This window comes from Aethalodelphis obliquidens, unplaced genomic scaffold (assembly GCF_003676395.1).
Source record: "Aethalodelphis obliquidens isolate GAN/ISIS:26980383/991018 unplaced genomic scaffold, ASM367639v1 scaffold141, whole genome shotgun sequence".
In the NCBI taxonomy this organism is placed as follows: Eukaryota; Metazoa; Chordata; class Mammalia; order Artiodactyla; family Delphinidae; genus Aethalodelphis; species Aethalodelphis obliquidens.
The window spans coordinates 715932-736472 of record NW_020838085.1 but is presented as its reverse complement, the minus strand read 5'-3'; the positions used below and the strand labels follow the sequence as shown (position 1 = coordinate 736472).

The window sequence follows — 20541 nt, the reverse complement described above, 5'->3', positions numbered from 1 at the left end:
AGCAATTCCACTTCTGGGAATACATCAGAAGGAAGTGAAAACACTATGTTGAAGAGATACCTGTCCCTACCCCACGCCCCATGTTCAGAGCAGCATTATTTGCAATAGACAAGACATGGAAACAACCTAAATGTTATCCTTTCACCTGTAGACAGACAAAGACATGGGATACGTATATACAACGGAATATTATTCAGCCATAAAGAAGGAGGAAATCCTGCCATTTGTGACAACATGAATACACCTTGAGGGCATTGTGCTAAGTGAAATCAGTCCGAGAAAGACAAATACTGTATCATCTTACCTGTATATGGAATCAAAGCAAAATAACTCACAGAAAAAGAGATTCGATTTGTGGTTACCAGAGGTGGGGCATGTGGGGAGAGGAAATTGGATGAAGAGGGTCACAAAGTGAAAACTTCCAGCTTTAAGATAAATAAGTACTGGGGATGTAATATACAACATGATGAATATAATTAACACTGCTCTATAGTATACACGCAAGTTGTTAAGAGTAAATCCTAAGCGCTCTCATCACGAGGAAAAACATGTTTTTTTCCTTGTATCTATATGTGATGATTGATGCTAACTCATACTGGCAATCACTCCATGATCTATGTAAGTCAAACCATTCTGCTGTACATCTTAACCTTATCAGTGCTACATGTCAATTATATCTCAGTAAAACTGGAAGAAAAACCATATGGCAGACTTACGCATTTGAAGGACACTCTTGCTCCCTCAGCCATTTTTGTAACCAATCCCTGCCCTAGAGGATGTACAATAAGATTAGGGCATCTTTATGTAAATATAGTGTAAGCACCGGACAGTTGGGTTTTGTTTTGTTTTGTTTTGTTTCTGCAATGCAAGTGCCTGACCTGAAGCTTCGGATTGCCTAGGCACCCACTTCAAAGACAGCTATCTTGAATAAACACACTGCAGGCCACAGGACTAGAGGAAGAGCCAGGCAGCCCGGCCCCAGAAGGTTCCTTTGTTTTGGAGATCTCCGGGTCTTAGATAACTCACCATTTGACCACTTGTTTTTCCCTTCCCGAGTTTTAATTCCCACCCTTATGTTTTAAATTCGCCAACAAAGAGTGAACCTGTGAAACCCTAGGCACCCCATCCTAGACTCCAATAAAGACACAACCCCAGGCCCACTACCTTTCTGCCGCAACCTCGCTGAGTGGCCCCAGCTGTACCATGTATCCTTCAGGATTTGTGAGTAATAATCCTTGGTTTTCTTTTTTTTTTCTTTCAAAGTTCCCTGATGGTTGTTGCCATCATAAGAACCACCAGGGCGGGTCCAATCACAACACTGGCTCTGAAAGGGGAAATGTCTGTGAGGGCTCACCTCAGGCCCAGGTGAGTGCCCCTAGGCATTTCTAGCCAATAGATCACTACTGATAGGTTGAGACCAGCACAAAACAATTGGCCTTGTTGGCAGGACTGCATGATTGCCTTGCAGTTAATCAAGAGGAATACCCGTTAGCTGCGACTGGCTTACTAGCTGACCAGCCCAGGGGGGGAACACCACCTGGGAACGGAACACCGCTTGCTGGAGGTCTGCCATGCTGCTACGTGCTTTTGCATATCGCCTCTGTCGTGCGATGCCTGCGGTACCCACGCCAAAATGTCACTGCTGCCATAATAATTCAATGATCTCCCCAGAGCAGCCGTGATCAAGGCCATACGGTCGAATGAGACAGTCAGACCACTAATTTAAAAGGCCTTCATTGACCATTCATGCACGTGAGGGTCCTCCGTGCCTCCTGCTGTGCAAAATTGGCATGATCCAATGGCTTTGTCATTTCCATCACCACAGTGACCCAAATGACTCCCTGAATTTCCAACCCTGAATAGGCCCCATCTGACCCTAAGCCCAGAGAATTCCTTTTTACAAGGCGCCCCCCTAATCACAGGGCAGCGCTACTACATTTCGGGGGGACTCCTGAAACCATCCATCAGGCAACTGGAGGGCACTGACATGGCTGCTAGACACAGAGGAGATTACTGCCCAGATGCCCCAATACGACACACTCAAGGCCCTCCGTCACCACCGCTCCAGGAAGGTCTCCCTCGAACAAATGTCCCTCAATGGGAAGGGTTCCCCACTCCCTTCCTAATAAACCTCTGATTTAATTTTGTCCCTTATGGGAATACACAGGCAAAACCTCTACTGGGAGTTAGGAAAACCTGGGGTTCCTGGCTACTTAACCTCTGGACAGCCACTCTCTAAACTCCAGGTCCCGAAACTCACATTCTCCCAGCTACGGCCCTCTTCTGCCGGCCATCTTCTAGCCCCAAGCCCGTCCCCGCTACCCCCTCTGCCCCCTTCCCTAACCTCCAGGACTGGCAGCCACTTAAGCTCCTACCCTAGGAAATCAGCCGCTCCCAGGGGCTTGTCCCACCACCTGGGGACAATTACCCCTGTACCACTCTGGTGGTCCATTAGGACAATAAAAATGCACAGTCCTTTTTGGCCCTACTAGACATGGGGACCCAAGTCACTGTCATTCTAGGCAATCCCTCTGTATCCCCAAAAGGGAAGCCCTTCCACCTACAGGGCACTGCTGGTAAAACAATCAAAGCTTCACAAAGCTATTCGGATATCACTATTGGGACCCTTCACCTCAAACGGCTTCCTCTGGTGGTGGCCCCCCGGCTCGTTCTTTCCTATTATAGGCATGGAGGCACTGACACAACACCGTGCCACATGGAATAAGCCCAAGTTCTTGGCCTTGCTGGTGGGACTCTCCAAATGGACGCCAGGGACTCTTCGTCCCCTGGTCAAGACGGTAAACCTTTCCCAGTAGGGACTTAAACAGGCCGCTGGAGGCCTACGCCTACGTCATTAAAGAGGTGCTTCAGACTGGAGTCACAAAGCCACCATCTCCCCGTTCAGTAGCCCCATTTGGCCAGTACTTAAGCCAGCCACCAACCAAAGGCACCTGACCGTTGGCCATCAAAACCTCAGTGGCTCAGGTTCCCCAGTAAGGCTCCAATCCCTAATAACATAGAACTGACTGAGGATGTCCAGTCGGCCCAAGGAGCATCCTCTGTGTTCACTGACCTACTAACATCTTCTATTCTGTTCCCACCTTGGAGGAATCCCAGGCTCCGTTTGCCTTCACTTTTGAAGGGGGCAGATTATACATTTACGTGCTTCCCAGTGGGATACTGAAACGGCCCTGCAACCATACATAACCTCTGCCACCAGGACTTAAGCACCTTACAGTTGGAAAGGTGCCGCTTTGGGCATTACGCTGATGACATTATGCTCAGGGGTTCCTCTGAGAAAGCAGTACGAGCAGATTCGCATCCCTTCGCACACCACCCGGACCTCAAGAGCCAAGGCCCGGCCTCATCTGTCTTGTTTCTGGGCATCATCTAGTCCTCTAAGGGCTGAGAAATTTCCCCAACGGCCAAACATCAATTACTCACCATTCAACCACCCACGACACTCAGACAAGCACAACACATATCAGGCTTTTTCCTGTTCTGGAGGCAACACATCCCTCATCCCGCCCTATCGTATACGCAACCGCACACAAGTCACCCACCTTCCACTGGGGCAAAGCCCGACAAGTGTGCTTTGCAAGGTGCCCAGCACGCAGTCCAGCAAGTCTTGCCTTTAGTCCCCACTGGCTCCACATTCCATGCCAAGTGGCCTCCTGCAGTCTCGGGACCAAACAGGAGTCTACCTGGCTTCCTATGGGGTTGTGGACTAAGCACCTACCCCAGCGGCAGGCCCGTAGACTCCCCTGGGCACCAGCTTTCGGCAGCCTCTCGGGCTCTTTTAGGAACTGAGCCCCTAGCCAGCCCCCACCAGGTATCACTCTGAACACAAGTTCCTCAAGTGCCCTGAGTGAGAGACGCCTCTTAAGAGAAAAGCTCAGCACGGCCACTGATGCCTCCTTGGTAACAGGGAAATGGTACCTTCAGGGGAGGGCTAAACCTGATGTCAAAGGCCTTTCCAAATGACAGGAGGATGTGGTTTCCCCCATGCTCAGCCCCTTGCCGGAGAGCCTCGAGAAGTGACAGCCCCCATCCCCACCCCACCCCGCTTTCTCCTCCTGTGGCTACTTGGGGAGCCCCTTGGGACCACCTGTCTGAAATGGACAGGGAGTCAGTGCTCTTCACCGAGGGCAGTGCCATCGCTGCATGCCATGCAGCTCGCTGGAGGGCTGCGTCATCCACCCGGCCTCGGGCACCTTTCTAGTCGAGGAGGACACTCCTGGCTCAGCCCAACTGGCAGAACCTGTAGTTGTTCACCCAGCCCTTAAGGAGGCCACAAAAAGGGGCCTTTCACAGCCTCCCGGGCTGTTGCTAACAGCCTTTCAGTTGGGTCTGGCCAATGGCTACGGGACAATTTTCTCATACAAGGCAAGGCCATCTGGGGCTCCAAGATACGCAAGGAACTAGCAGAATCCCCCATCCCTATCATCAGTTCTCACGTTTCTGCTCACGCTAACCGCTCCACACCCGAGGCCATTTTTAGGAATACTGCGGTCAGACCCCCTCACTCAGCCCTCCACTCTCTGCCCTGTAGATGCCTCAGGGTACCAACCCTTCTCCCCAGCTTGCAAAATGGACGCGCACAACCTCAGGTCATCGGGGAATTCGTGCCTTAACAACTCGTGCTTGTGCGAGGGGACGCCCCCCTCCTCAGCGGCAGCCAAGGTGGTGATAGATGAGCGCGTTCTCTGCACCCAAACCGAACAACGGGGACCCACTCCCCCGGGGAGACCGACCATACTCCCGCTCTGCTGGGGCTTCCAGATAACCCATCACCATCACTGATACTTAACACGAGGCTTCCCTTGGTGAACTCCGCCCACAATTCCTCCTCAAAACAGGTAATCTCTTTCCTTACTACCTTCAATGCTGCTCCCTTCAGATGGCCAAACACTGCTGACTCTGACCAGGGCACCCACTGTACCTCTCAGGACATTCAACAGTGGGCTCTCCCACCCAACATTCTTCCAAACTTCCATCTAGGATCCCGCCCCCAGGTAGCTGGCCTCATCGAGCATCTTAATGACCTCCTTAAAGAGACACCACTTAAATTATTTGCAAGCAAGTGGTTCTCGAAATGGATGCAACTCTTGCCGCAGGCCCTCATCTTGCTTAATTCTCACCCCCTGAGCCTTTATACCCCTCATACCAATGATTACACAATTATCACACACCCTCCAAAATGCCACCGCGGGTCGTTTCTGGCAGTTCTCAAGCTTTCACACTCTAGCACGACGCCCTTTACGTTTTGACCTCTGACTCCACTTCCCTATGCTGCTATGATTTTCTTTTTCATCATCTGACCATCCGCTTCCCTCTGATATAGCCTGATCGAGGGCAGAGAGTCCTATATGGTCCCGTCACCACTGAATGCCCCACAGGCCACAAGCCCACCAGGTCAGTGCGAGATCATCTCTTTGGAAATCCTGCCAACGGTGACGACTCTCCAAAAGCAGCCACCTCCACACCGGCCGCTCTCACCAAATACAGTGGCCACGAGAGCTGGCTGATGAAACTGAATGCCCCGGCTAATTTAGAGGAAGCAGAAGTCAGCGCCCCGGGACCAACCAGTGGCGCACTTTGGGTGTCTGAAAGAGGGAAAGGAACTCTGCTTGGTGGACGCAGGCCACATTTGGGGATGAGAACATGCCGAGCAAGCTACAAGTCGTGGCCTGACCCCACGCCAGGCAAGGCGACCCAGTACTTTCCCCCACCAAGCAACCGCGCTCAGCCATTAAGCAATACACAGAGAGCTCATCCAGAAGGAACCTGACCCCAGCTCATTCGAACGTCAGCGCTCCATCTGCTGATGGCTATTCTTATTGCTTTGTACCGCCTGGGCGATAGGGTTACTGGTAGAGCCCTTGGGCCTAACCCTCACCCAGATAGAATGCTGTAAAAACACTGCTGCGGCCCACAGTAGCACCACAGGGTGGAAAAGCAGGGAATGCTGGCGAGCCCTGTTGGAAGGGCTCAGGCTAGTATGCCACTGAGTCTGAGCGGCAAGGGGATCGCATCCCTTTATAGGCAACGGGCCCGCTGGAAGCAATGTCTAAATGACACTCGCCCAATTTCAACATCAAACACTGCTACAAGCTAACTGGCCCTATGATTGCTCGTACATAAAACCCACCTGGGTACAGGGACTGTGCTCCCAGGATTTGTCCACTGATTGCCCTCACGGCTTGAGCCCAGGAATGCCTAAGGAGCACCCATAAGATCTCCCGTAGCCTGGGATATAAATGTGCCCAGAATCTTTATGTGCTTGGATGAGCTCCTCCGGGAAGGAAAGGACAGCATCCCACTCTGTTGCTAAAGGTGCCCTTGATGACCCCAGAGAGCTCTTAACCATTTGTTCCACTAGCAGCAGGCACCAGACGTGCAGCTCGGTCCTCGGGAAAGCCTCTAAGTTATATCAGGCTAGCCTATGCCCAGCCCATGATCAATACCCCAACTGCACAGCCACATGGGAGGATGCACCCGCCCCTGGGTGGCCACCACTCCAGAGGACCTCACCCCTGAGTGAGACAGACTCACTGCTGGAGAGGATACCATTCCAGACAATACCGCCCCAGCCCAAGAGCTCACCACTGGAGATGCCTATGCGTCCTATACCAGACATGACACCCCAGGGCCGTGGCACCAGCTGGAGACCTAGCTGCTCACCCAGATGGCCCGACTTCCCAGTTTATATTGCGGAACGCTGCCATGGAGACTAAGACTTTCCAGAAACAGTGGAGTAAACGCAGTGCCCCGGTGGCATCGGGGGATGACCTACTATGATATGATTTTGCAGAACTTGCTAGGTCCTTGCTGGCTGACCCTACCCTATACCAAGAGGCTCGCCAGACTGTGAGTTTGTCCCCCGCCGACAGCAGGACAGCGCTGTATCATATTTCCCCACGGAAGCAGGCCACAATGTGCGCTCCAAACCAGACAGCTCCCCGCCTACAAGTGGCTGAAGGGTGTTAACGTCCTCACCACTAACTCAGATGCTTCAGCATCACAGGGGGGATTCTACTGTAAGCAGCTGAGTTAGTATTTTTTTTAATTTTTTTTTATTGTAATGCAAGTGCCTGACCTTAAGCTTCGGATTGCCTAGGCACCCACATCAGAGACAGCTATCTTGAATAAACACACTGCCAGCTACAGGACTAGAGGAAGAGCCAGGCGGCCCCGCCCCAGAAGCCTCCTTTGTTTCGGAGATCTCTGGTCGACTTAGGGAACTGACCACCTGACCACTTGTTTTTCCCTTCTGGCATTGTAATTCCCGCTCATGTTTTAAATTCACCAATAAAGACTGAACCTGTGAACCCCTAGGCATCCCGTGCTAGACCCCAGTCAAAGAAGCCCAGGCCTGCACACGTACTCTTTCTACCCATGACCTCGCTGTGTGCCTCCACGCATGCCATGTGTCCTCCAGGACCTGTGAGTAATAAACCATGTTTTTTCTTCAAAGTTCTCTGATGGCTGTTACTGAAGTGTGTCTTGCAATCATAATAAGAACCGCAAGGTGGCGGGGGTGGGGGGTGGAGGGTGGGGGGGAGGGCGGGTCTAATCACAATACTGGCTCCCAAAGGGGAAATGTCTGTGAGGGCTGCCTCAAGCAGTATGGCCCAGGTGAGTGCCCCAGGCATTTCTGGACAATAGCATCACTACTGAGAGGCTGAGCCCACCCCCAAGACTTCTGTTGTTTACCTTCCTCCTGGAGGGGTTCTTCCTCACCCCTCCTTGGGTCAAATGGATCCTCTGATAGCAGTCAGTAACCACAGGACCACAGCTAGACTACAACTCTCCACAAGAGAGTCACAGTCTCTGGCCACACGTGACAGAGGAATCATTTGAACTCCTTCTGCATGAAGAAGTACAACTGAGGTACTGGATTTTTGAACAACACGTGCTCAATCATAAAGTAACGGTCAGGAAAGCACTGAGGACCGGGGATTTTCCACATCGCTCTTTGCGCTCGTTTCTCCAAGAAATGGGTCTGAGTCCATTGCTGGCCACTAAGTGCAGAACATGGGTGGTTTTCAAACATATCAGCCCCACCCCTCCCCCCAGATTAAAAACTCAGGTGTGAAGATTTACCGTCCACATTTGAGAAGTGTGGTTTACTTACACCAAACAGGTACACAGAACCAGTAAGCAATTTGGGGGGATTTACGTGCATCAAACTGTGGAGAGAGGGAGACGGGTGGTGATCTTCACAAGACCTCACCAAGTACAGTCTGGTTGGGAAGAAGCATACACACGTGTCAATGGTTATTTGGAGAATCGACCAAGGGACAGGAGTTTGGGAGAGAGGTGCTAAATAATTCTCTAGAAAACTGATTGTAGTCTACGTGGACAGGCAGGCCAAGTCTCTGTTCTAACCCTAGGATGAAATATTGATTACCCCCATTGAAAGAGGATGAGAGATCACAAACTTCAGAGGAGATGTCACCTATCAATTAGACCAGCAGAATGTAAATCAAGAACAACCCCGCTGGAGGCGTTGGCCAGGAGGCACATGACAGGAGTGATGCCCAACTTCAACGCCCTCGTCCAGCCATGGTCAGGGGCTTGGCGGCCTGCTGAGGAAAAGTTCTGTTCCATCTCAAACTGTGGTCCTCCACAAATTTTCAAAAATTTACTTAAACTTCTTTCCTAGTAGAAGCTGAGCAAGAAGAGACTGTCCTGTATGGCCGCGTACGGGAAACCTGGCCTTGCTGAAGGTTAGGACTGTGCCGAGAAGGGGGGCAGGCGGGTAACTGAGCTGCTACAGAAGCAGAACAGCTGTTTGTCTGCACCTCTTTGTTCTCTCATTATGGAAACCTGGGAGAGGCCTCAAGAAACCACACGACAGTGTCCTGTGTATACCCCATTTTATTGACTGAGGTCACCAGGGGTGTAGCTGAGAGTCAGATCTGACTTTACTCCAGGTTCCACATCATCTTGCTCAAGAAGTTTATATCGCAGACTTCAGTTTCCTCGTGTGGGAGATGATAAAAACAATCCTCCCTCACAGAATCGCGAGGATTAGTGAGAAGGCAGGGAATCACCGGGTCTGGTGAGGACTCATCAAATCTTTCCCTGGGAATGGCGCCCTGGTCCCCTTGGTTAGCCGGTGCTCACTGCGGCCAGGCTCCCGAACCCTGCCCTTCGTGGACAGCGCTGCCCCAGGGCCTCCCGAGGCTGCGTTTGGGAGCTGAAGCCATTTTCCACCCCCACAGATGGCTCGAACTCGTTGTTCCAGGCCTTTCTGAGCCCACTGTTGTTGCTCCTTTCTCTCTCTCTACTCTTTTCCAAAGGCGAACAACTGCTCAGGGAATGAGGTGCTCAGCGCCCGGCGTGCTGTGTGGTGGAGAGGACACACACAGGTCTGGGACTCCCTCCAGCCTCCAGCCCTCACACTCCAATCGGGAAGGCTAACTGGTACAATCCCTGGACCATCTCCCTAGCTCCGCTGCCAGCTCTGGACCAGTATCCTCCTCTTCGGGGGAGCTGCCCCACACAAACACATCCTCCGGTTATGTGGTTCCGGGGGCGCCCCCCGTTCCTACGTGACCCACATCTCCCTCACCACAGCTGACTGGTTCAGGGGTCAGCCAGTCCCACCTCTTACGCCTCCTGTTGTCGGCTTGAGGCCGGCCACCTGAGGCCCAGCCTGGGTTTCTTCCCCAGCACTGAGGGAAACGGAAACACTTACTCCTTGTGCTTCATGGGTCTTTGAGGGATTTTTCATTCCACTCTCCATGAGGGAAAAAGGGAGCAGGACTGATACATATTATTGATGAATTTAGCAAAAGAAAGAAGAGCAAGATGATTCGGCTCTATCTAGACTGTTTAACTTTTGCATCTGCATTTCCACCAAGAGGAAATGCTATAAGCTTACAATGGCTTATAACCCGTAGTCAGCCAGAACTTCCTTTGGGTAACTAGTCAGGGTAGGCTCACTGCTGTCACAAATATCCCAAGTCTTGCTGGCCTAAGACAGTACATTTTTATTTTTTGTTCTTACCAAGATCCAGTGCACAGTGGTGCTGCAGGCGATGGGGTGATAGTCTCCTTGTGTCATTCAAAGGCTCAGGAAGGGAACCTATATGACAGCAGGTTTGAGATAACCGCAGACCCGCTCAGCAGAAGAGGAAGAAACAAAAGAGAACGACACGATCTATTACAGAAGAGATACACGAAAGTCTTCTAATGTCAGAAAATGCCAAGCTTTGGGCACTTGGGATGGTCCCTATCTTACCTACAAGCTCCACACCATGTACCCCAAATAGAAAAGACTCCCTAACTGACACACTGAGCCCCTCCATTCACAGCAGAAGACTGTTAGTGAAATGGGCGTCCCAACTGTAGATCAGATCCATGCCAGTTACCTTGGCTGATCACATGACTCCTTTACTCCCAAATACGAATGGACAAATGGTTGCCAGATACTTGAGGAAAGTGAAAGAGAAGATCATGATGAACAAACAGAACTATTTCTGGAGAAGAAAACAACTATAATACAGGAAACGGAAGAGAACATTACCAAAACTTACAAATTCATATTCTCAGAATTTTAAGGAAGACAATGGGTTTATAAAATGAGAACAGCGTGCTATAAGAGGGCGCAACTGGAGAACAAGAGAAAGCCCTTGGAAACCGAAATATTTTTGCAACGTTAAAAACGTAATAGATACCAGGTGCGCAGGTCAAAGTCACCCTGCCTCACCCAGGCTGTGATGGAACGTGAGTGCAGCGTTCCTGCCCAGCCAACGCCACGCGACCTCTTCCGGTAACAGGACCGCGAGCCCACCGCCTGACTCCCATAACGAACGCCATTTCCGGTCCACCCCAGAGCGGCCGCGCTCTTCGCTCCGAGGCAGCTACCGCAGGCCCCGCGGCTTCACCTTCACCTTGGCCTTCACGCCCGCCACGATGCCCTTGCCGTCCGCCACGCTGCCCGCGCCGCCCTCGCAGGTGCGCCAGAGCTACCACCCCGACTGCGAGGCCGCCATCAACAGCCATTTCAACCTGGAGTTCCACGCCTCCTTAATGTGCCTGACCACGGCCGTTTACCTCGACCGCGACGACGTGGCCTTGAAGCACTTCAGCTGGTTCTTCGTGCGCCGCTCCCTCCAGCACAGCGGATGGGCCCGGCGCCTGATGCGCCTGCAGAACCAGCGCGGGAGCCGCATCCACTTCCAAGACATCAGGAGACCAGTCAGTATCGAGTGGAAGAGCGGCCTCAAGGCCATGAAGTGCACCTTGTTCCTGGAGAAGTTCGTGAATCGCAGCCTGCGCCACCTGCACCAGCTGGCCATCGACAAGAGGGACCCCAACCTGCACCGCTTCCTGGCAGGTCACTACCTCAGCCAGCAGGTGGCGTTCATCAGCGAGCTGGAGGGTCATGTCACCACCCTGAGCATGATGGGGGCCCCGGACGTCGACCTGGCAGGGTCCCTCTTTGACAAGCTCACCCTGGGCGACAGTGACAAGAACTGAGCGTGGACTGGACTTCCCCAGAGCCACGGGGTGACCAGAGCGCTGGTCACCGTGCCTGCCATGCACACGGCAATAGTGCCATTGCAGAAGAAGTTCACTTAAGTTTTTTTCTTCCAGCTTTGCCACTTCTTCCAATAAACTTATTTGGGTCCTAAAGAAATAAAGGTCTCTCCTTGGTTCCTGTGTGCAAATCGCTCACTTTTTAAAACAGGTATCCAGGAGGCTCTCCACCCACCCATGCCCCACCCACATGCCGCTCAGGATCTCCACAGAGGGAGGGAGAAGGCATTCCATGGGGCGCCAGAAAGTGCAAAATCCATCTTCCCCTTATAAACAATGTGGGTATATGGGGGGTGGTGAGGTGAGGCGCTGCTGAATGCGGGTGCCTGCGAATAGCAGGAGTATAAAAACGCGGTATAAAAATCACAGTAGTGTGGCTTCTGGAGGAAGAATGAAGGGAATGGGGTGGGACAGGGATTAAAATAAAGGGTCCTTAAAACTTTACCTGAAAGCTTCGAGTTTACTAAAATACGTAAATGTTAGTGTCTGTTGATTCTGGGAAGCAAGATGGAGACCCCAGAAGCCAGCTTGGCAGGGTCCCTCTTTGACAAGCTCACCCTGAGCAACAGTGATAATGGTAACTGAGCCTCAGGCTGGCCTGCACACAAACACAGGGGTGACTCCCTCGTCACCATGCTGGACATGCATATTGCCCTTACAACGCATGCAAATGTAGGTTTTTTTTACTGTACTCTTTCTTCCATTAAGGTAACATGGTACCCCAAACCCCAAATTACCTCAAAGAAGGACTGAAAAATATAAGGTCCCAGCTGAAGGTCAATTTGTGATATTGAATATCAAGTAGAATAAAGCTCTCTGAATGTTAAGCCACGTTACTCTGACTCTGGCTGCTGTGAAGAATGTAGAGGATGAGGAGAGTTGAAGCTGAAAGGCCAGTTAAGAGTTCACTGTAGCAGGCCCAGAGAGACAATGGTGGCTTGAACTGCGTGTTGGTAGAGGAAATGAAGAGATGCAGACAAATTGCAGATGAACTGGATGAGTCTACAGGATCTGCTTTATGGACCAGAGGTGAGGAATGGGAAAGGACAAAAATAATCCAGGCTCAAGTTTGGATCTGAACACCCTGGCTGCTGGTCGTGCTATTTATTAAGCTGGGCGTATTTGCAGGGGGACTCGAGGAGCTGGGAAGGCATGTCATGTAAAATCTGAGGTGCCTATTAGATACCCAAGTGGAACTGTCATGCAGGCAGCCAGAAAAATGAATCTGGAGCTCAGGGGGGATGTCAGGTTTGGAAAAATACATATGGGACATATTAGCCTATATATACATAGATGGGTTGAGGTCACGGAGTAGATAGAAGCTCACCAGAAAGGAAGTAGAGAGATGATGGCACAGGCGGCCCCAAACCCAGAGCAGCCAGCACTCAGAGGATGGGATGAGACACTGGAACACCTAGAGAGCTGCTGGTCCCGCTTGGACCATTGCCTCATTCCAGACTGTGGCCACCTGTGTCTGCTCAGAGATTATCTCAAAATCAGCCTGTTCTTAATCTCAGCGTGGTCTCTGGTTTCTCCTTTCTAGACGTGGAGAGGCGTTAGCCTATTACCTTGTCTTCTTGACTATAGGTAGAAAGACAATTATTTCCCAGTAAAAGGATTTCCCAAGGAAACGACAGACCTGCTTTTCTATGTTTGGTTTTTGGGTTTTTTTCCGTTCCCCTTTTACACCTCTTCCCCTCTCTCAGTCCATTCTCTATTTCAGCAGATGAAATCTGTTCCCATGTAAACCCTAAGGTTGTCTAGGTCTGAGAAAAAATACTCAAAACATATAATTTCTTCTGTGTCGTGTATAGTTTACAAAGGTCAGAGTTAGAAATTTTCAGAGTTTGTATCCTATATTCAAAGACACATGAGTAGCTTGAGTCATTTTAGAGTTAACTAGATTGCTTTTAACATTTACTGAAATATGAACAAGTGTAGCTAAGGAGTAATTTCTTTCTACATTTCCCTATAACTCTGCTTCAATACTTTCTTAAAAATGAGGATTATGGTCCTTTGAGTTTAGTTTCCAGAAAATGGTGTTGAATGGTATTTCCCCCTTTACTCTTTTTAGTCAAACTTGTTTTTTTCACTCTTTCTCTGTCTGCTTTGAGGTCCCTGCTCTCTCTCTGATACAGTCTCAATACATACATACATATATATATATATACACATATATATGTATACATATATATATATATAAACTGTTCTCCTCTAGATATGAGGAAGCACAGGCTGAGCAGCTGTACATCAGTGTTTACAGCTATAAACTGACTGAAGATCCTTCTTACTCTCCTGTTTTGGAGAAGCAGTTCGGTGTCTTGGATCCTTCACCACAGGGTGACTCGATCAAATCCCAGTTTAGCCACTTACGAAATTGGGGGAACTTAGGCATGTTATTTCACTTCTCTGCGCCTCAGTTTCCTCATATGTAAAACAGGGATAATAAAAGTGTCAACCCCATTGGAGAAAATATTTGCAAATGATGCGACTGACAAGGGCTTAATATTCAAAATATACAAACAGCTCATACAAGTCAGTAACAAAAACAACAAACAACCCTATCAAAAAATGGGCAGAAGACATTTCTCCAAAGAAGACATACAGATGGCCAAGAAGCACATGAAAAGATGCTCAACATCACTAATTCTTAGAGAAATGCAAATCAAAAGGACAATGAGGTCTCACCTCCCACCAGTTAGAATGGGCATCATCAGACAATCTACAAAGAACAAAGGCTGAAGAGGGTGTGGAGAAAAGGGAACACTCCTACACTGTTGGTGGGAATGTACATTGATGCAGCCACTGTGGAGAACAGTCTGGAGGTTTCTTAAAAAACGAAAAATAGAGCTACAGCATGATCCAGCAATCCCACTCCTGGGCATATATCTGTACAAAACTATAGTTTGTAAAGATACATGCACCCCAGTGTTCATAGCAGCACTATTTCCAACAGCCAAGACATGGAAGCAACCTAAGTGGCCATCAACAGATGAGTGGATCAAGAAGATGTGGTATATATGTATACAATGGACTATTACTCACCCATAAAAAAGAATGAAATAATGCCATTTGCAGCAACACGGATGGACCTAGAGATTATCATACTAAGTGAAGTTAAGTCAGACAGAGAAAGACAAATGTCATATGATATCACTTATATATGGAACCTAAAGTATGATACAAGTGAACTTATTTACAAAACAAAAACAGACTCACAGACATAGAAAACAAACTTATGGTTACCAAAGGTGAAGGGGGGAGGCAGTATAAATTAGGAGTTTGGGATTAGCAGATTCAAGCTACTCTATACAATACAGATAAACAACAACGTCCTCCTGTATAGCACAGGGAACTATATCCCATATCTTGGAATAAACAATAAGAAAAACGGATATATATGTATAACTGAATCACCCTGCTGTACACCAGAAACATATTGTAAATCAACTAAAATTTTTAAAAAGCATCAACCCCATTGGGTTGCTGAGATTAAATGAGTTAATATTTTCTAAATACTTACAACAGTGCCTGGCACATATAGTACATATATTTGTAAGCCACCATTTATCATCATTACCATCATTATCATTCACTTACTTCTAAGTTCATTTGTGGTGTTTATGATTTGTTGATGAAAGGATTTCACATTTATACTTGGCCACTAGGGGGCTCTCTTGCATCTCGACCAACTGTGTCACTCTGCATATCAAGAAGGAGAAATCCTTCCTAGCTGCTTGGCTGCCAGTTGCTGCCAGGCTTCAGGGAGGGCAGATTGCTGTTTTCAGTGCCCCAAACTCAGGCCCAAGCCTGGAGGTGAGTTTTGCTGTGACAACCCTCTGTGGTAATTCCCCATTTGTCTCAATCAGCCTCCCCTTTAAGTCGACCCCTAGAACAACTGTTTTGCTTATTCTTCCCAGACCCAGGTTGCCTGAGCCTCCCTCCTCTTTCCATCCTGAACTACAGTCCACTCCTCAGAGGTGGGAAAGACTGAAAGGATGAAAAGCTAATCCTGATCCCACCCATCTTCTGGATGTTGGGACCTGCAAAGGAGAGGAATGGGTGGACTGGAAGGGGAGAACGGGCAACAGGTCTACTGATAACATAATAACGAAAATGTATGTCACCACGCACTTGATTTAGCAAAGACGTTCTCAAGCTTTGCTGCACCTTAGAGCCACCTGGGAGTTTTTAGAGCTCTCAATGCCCAGGCCACCTCCAGGACCAATTACATCAGTCTCAGGGGCAGGACCACGACATCCCAGGTATTGAAAGCCAGTGCAAGCACACCTTGCTACTCAAAATGTGGTCCCTGGACCGGCAGGTCAGTGTCATCTGACAGCTTGTTAGAAATGCACAATCCCAAGCTCTACCACAGACCTCCCGAATCAGAATCTGCATTTTAACAAGACCCCAGGTGACGAATAATATGCACATTGAATTTTGCGCAGCGTTCTTCAGCATCCTATTTGTTACACGTGGCTGCACCTTGGAATCGCCTGGGACGCTGGAAAATAACACTGATGCCTCGATTTAACCAACTCACTCAGCCATACCCTCATGTAAGTACGGGACCAAGCACAACAAAAACACACCAAGCACGATAAAACCCCGAACAACACTGACTGAACCAACAACTATCGATCACACACACATATTTACATACCGGCTTTTGCGCAATGTGCTGTTTTGCCACAGACTGGTGTTTTTAGAGTACGGCTTGGCAAACTACAGACTGCAAGCCACATCTGGCCCCCAAGGGTTTTGATAAACAAAGTTTTACTGGAACACTGCCGCACCCAATCAATTACCCATTGTCTGTGGCTACGTACGCACTAGCACTACAACTGCAGAGTCAGCCATTGCGACAAAGACCGTGTGGCCTGCAAAGCCTAACACGTCACAGGAAATCTTTGCCAAGCCATGTTTTACAGTAATTTGCCGCAAGCCCTGAAGTCATCTCAAGCCATCAAATATTTTAAACTTTTCACCTGTCTTTATGCAGCTCTTTGTCTTTTCCCGTTTCCTTCCATTTTGGGGTCGCTTTCAATGAATATTCTAGAATGGCTTGGATGTTTATAATATTTTATACACATCCCTAACCCTCACACTCCCCAGAATTGTAGTTGTCACCTTCCAGACTGACATCTTTGCGAATTTCAGCACGTCAACCTGTCAACTTTCTTTGTGTCTTCAGTTTCCTGGGCTCCACATGTGGCTTTGTTAATTAAGGGCCAGCAGTCATCTCTCTTCTGGGAGCATCAGAGTGGGACTAGCCATTTTGATTCTCCATAATCACATATTCGTCACAGAAGCTGTTTAAAGTGTACTCATTTTTTAAGTTACTGCAATCCATTCCAATCATTTTTCTTACTGTGAGGCATTTAAGGTTCATTAATATGCAAAGCGACTGCCTTGCCTGAGGAGGAATAGACTCCTTCCCTTTCATCTGTATTTTAACGTTAATTTTTTGGTAACATTACTTTTGGTTTACAACATGTTATATCTGATATTAACTATGCCACATGCAACGAGGAGATTTATTCTCTTTTTTTTTTCTGTGCGCTAATTCCCTGGGCATGATTGTTTTTTCTCCCCAAAGTTTAATTCTTCTATAAAGTTGATGGAGAAGTAAAAGTTCCACCTTAAAATATGTTTTAGAACCGTAATTCAAGAAACAAACCTAAAAGAAAACATTCTAGGAGGGAGCATTCATGCAGCTTTTGACATTTTTAGCCAAATGGCCCAATTAAAATAGCCAAGAATTTTTAGACAACTTCTTTCAACAAATTATCCTGGATTCTTGGAAGTTTTCTGCGCTATGCTTGGCACTAGGAATATAATATGACTAGGGCACAGTTCCTGCTCACAAGCGTGGTGGAAAAGATGCACACACAGAGAGATACCACCAATCTATCTGAGTAAGAGCTAAAAGAGGAGGCTTACAAGGTGCCGTGTGAGTGCAGGAAAGGAAAGGGTAGAGTCTGGATCTTACCTGGGTCGAAGGCAACATCCGCTGTGGAGGTAACACGGAGTCTTCAGAGAGAAACTGGAGTTCTACAAGTGGAGAAGAGTGGAAAGGGTATTTTAGCTATGTTCATTTACTGCAGAGGAGCCAACAGAGTGGGAAAGGTTACAAATTCAGGAGTGGACTGGGATACAGTTAATGAGAGAAGACCCAGAGGAGACAGGGGAGAGGCAGTGGATTTACGTGACACAGGAGGAGGGAGAGAGTTTTCCCCTTTAAGGAGCTCTCCCAAAACTCCTCTCTCAAAAGTAATCACTGGCTTACTAATTCACATCACAAAAGTCCTTTTCAGCACTTGCTCTGCTTGATCATTCCGCAGTTCTTAACAGTGTCCTTCTTTTCTTACCTTCCTTGTCCTTTCGTGGTTTACCTAAGGTTTATCTATAGAGAACTATATAAAGCGAACCATCCTCCTGCATTCTGCTGTTGGCCTCTTCAACCCTTGTTCAATATATATTTCCCCTCCAATTCAGCCACATCCATGGGCCAATCTTTCTCTCTCTCTCTCTCTCTCTCTCTCTCTCTCTCTCTGCCCCCACTCCCAGACGCTTCCCTTGACTATGACACTTGCACAGCCATCTGTGAAACATCTCCTTCTGGATGTCGCCAGAAAACTCAGATTCCCCAAGTCCCCAGATGAATTCACTGCCCCTTCACTAAACTCCCCCTAGATTTGACACACCTTCTGGGAGTGTCACAAGTAAAACATTTCAGAGTCGACCCTAGACTTCTGGTCTTACTCAGTCTGAACATCTCTTTCCTCTCCATTAGCTCTTCTCTTACCTGACACCCCCATCTTTTTCAGGCTCTAATCATCTATGATCTAACAATTTCCATAATCTCTGTACTTGTCAGGGTTCTTGGTGGCAAACCACAAAATGGGACCCTGGCTAATCAAAACAGAAAAGGCATTTTAGAAGGATGTCTGGTAGCCGATGGGGAAGCCCTAGAACTTTGCTCAGAAAATGGGAAGCATCATATGGAGCAGAGCCTTGTTTTCTTTTTTCTTTTTTTTAACATCTGTATTGGATTATAATTGCTTTACGTTGTTGTGTTAATTGCCGCTGCATAACAAAGTGAACCAGCTATACGTATACATATATCCCCATATCCCCTCCCTCTTTTTTTCTTTTTTAACATCTTTATTGGAGTATAATTGCTTTACAGTGGTGTGTTAGTTTCTCCTTTATAACAAAGTGAATCAGTTATACATATACATATATCCCCATATCTCTTCCCTCTTGCGTCTCCCTCCCTCCCATCCTCCCTATCCTACCCCTCTAGGTGGACACAAAGCACCAAGGTGATCTCTCTGTGCTATGCGGCTGCTTCCCACTAGCTACCTATTTTACATTTGGTAGTGTATATATGTCCATGCCACTCTCTCACTTCGTCCCAGCTTGCCCTTCCCCCTCCCCGTGTCCTCAAGTCCATTCTCTACATCTGCGTCTTTATTGCTCTCCTGCCCCTAGGTTCTTCAGAACCGTTTTTCTTTTTAAGATTCCATATATATGTGTTAGCATACAGTATTTGTTTTTCTCTTTCTGACTTATTTCACTCTGTATGACAGACTCTAGGTCCAACCACCTCACTACAAATAACTCAATTTCATTTCTTTTTATGCCTGAGTAATATTCCATTGTATACATGTGCCACATCTTCTTTATCCATTCATCTGTCGATGGACACTTAGGTTGCTTCCATGTCCTGGCTATTGTAAATAGAGCTGCAATGACTATTGTGGTACATGACTCTTTTGTTTTTTTTTTTGCGGTACACAGGCCTCTCACTGTTGTGGCCTCTCCTGTTGCGGAGCACAGGCTCCGGACGCACAGCCCCAGCAGCCATGGCTCACGGGCCCAGCTGCTCTGCGGCATGTGGGATCCTCTGGACCGGGACACGAACCCGTGTCCCCTGCATCGGCAGGCGGACTCTCAACCACTGTGCCACCAGGGAAGCCCGTGACTCTTTCTGAATTATGGTTTTCTCAGGGTATATGCCCAGTAGTGGGATTGCCGGTCATATGGTAGTTCTATTTTTAGTTTTTTAAGGAACCTCCATACTGTTCTCCATAGTGGCTGTACCAATTTACATTCCCACCAACAGAGTAGGAGGGTTCCCTTTTCTCCACACCCTCTCCAGCTATTATTATTGTTGATTTTTGATGATGGCCATTCTGACCCGTGTGAGGTGATACCTCGTTGTAGTTTTGATTTGCATTTCTCTAATGATTAGTGATGTTGAGCATCCTTTCATGTGTTTGTTGCCAATCTGGATATCTTCCTTGGAGAAATATCTAGTTAGGTCTTCTGCCCATTTTTGGATTGGGTTGTTTTTTTGATACTGAGCTGCATGAGCTGCTTGTATACTTTAGAGATTAACCCATTGTCAGTTGCTTCGTTTGCAAATATTTTCTCCCATTATGAGGGTTGTCTTTTCGCCTTGTTTTGGTTTCTTTTGCTGTGCAAAAGCTTTGAAGTTTCATTAGGTCCCATTTGTTTAGTTTTGTTTTTATTTCCATTTCTCTAGGAGGTGGGTCAAAAAGGATCCTGCTGTGATTTATATCATAGACGGTTCTGCCTATGTTTTCCTCTAGGAGTTTTAGAGTGTCTGGCCTTACATTTAGGTCTTTAATCCATTTGGACTTTATTTTTGTGTATGGTGTTAGGGAGTGTTCTGATTTCATTCTTTTACATGTAGCTGTCCAGTTTTCCCAGCACCACTTATTGAAGAGGCTGTCTTTCCTCCATTTTATATTCTTGCCTCCTTTGTCACAGATTAGTTGACCATAGGTGCATGGGTTTATCTCTGGGCTTTCTATCCTGTTCCACTGATCTATATTTCTGTTTCTGTGCCAGTGCCATATTGTCTTGATTACTGTAGCTTTGTAGTATAGTCTGAAGTCAGGGAGTCTGATTCCTCCAGCTCCGTTTTTTTCCCTGAAGACTGCTTTGGCTCTT

General features: G+C 48.0%; 2 pseudogenes; both read left to right on the top strand.

Annotated features, from left to right (window-relative positions):
• Positions 1–10926: 10926 nt before the first annotated feature.
• LOC113616459 (ferritin heavy chain pseudogene) lies at positions 10927–11493 on the top strand (annotated as a pseudogene).
• A 567-nt stretch (positions 11494–12060) lies between these two features.
• Positions 12061–20541, top strand: part of LOC113616458 (ferritin heavy chain pseudogene) — a 37380-nt pseudogene continuing 28899 nt past the window's right edge.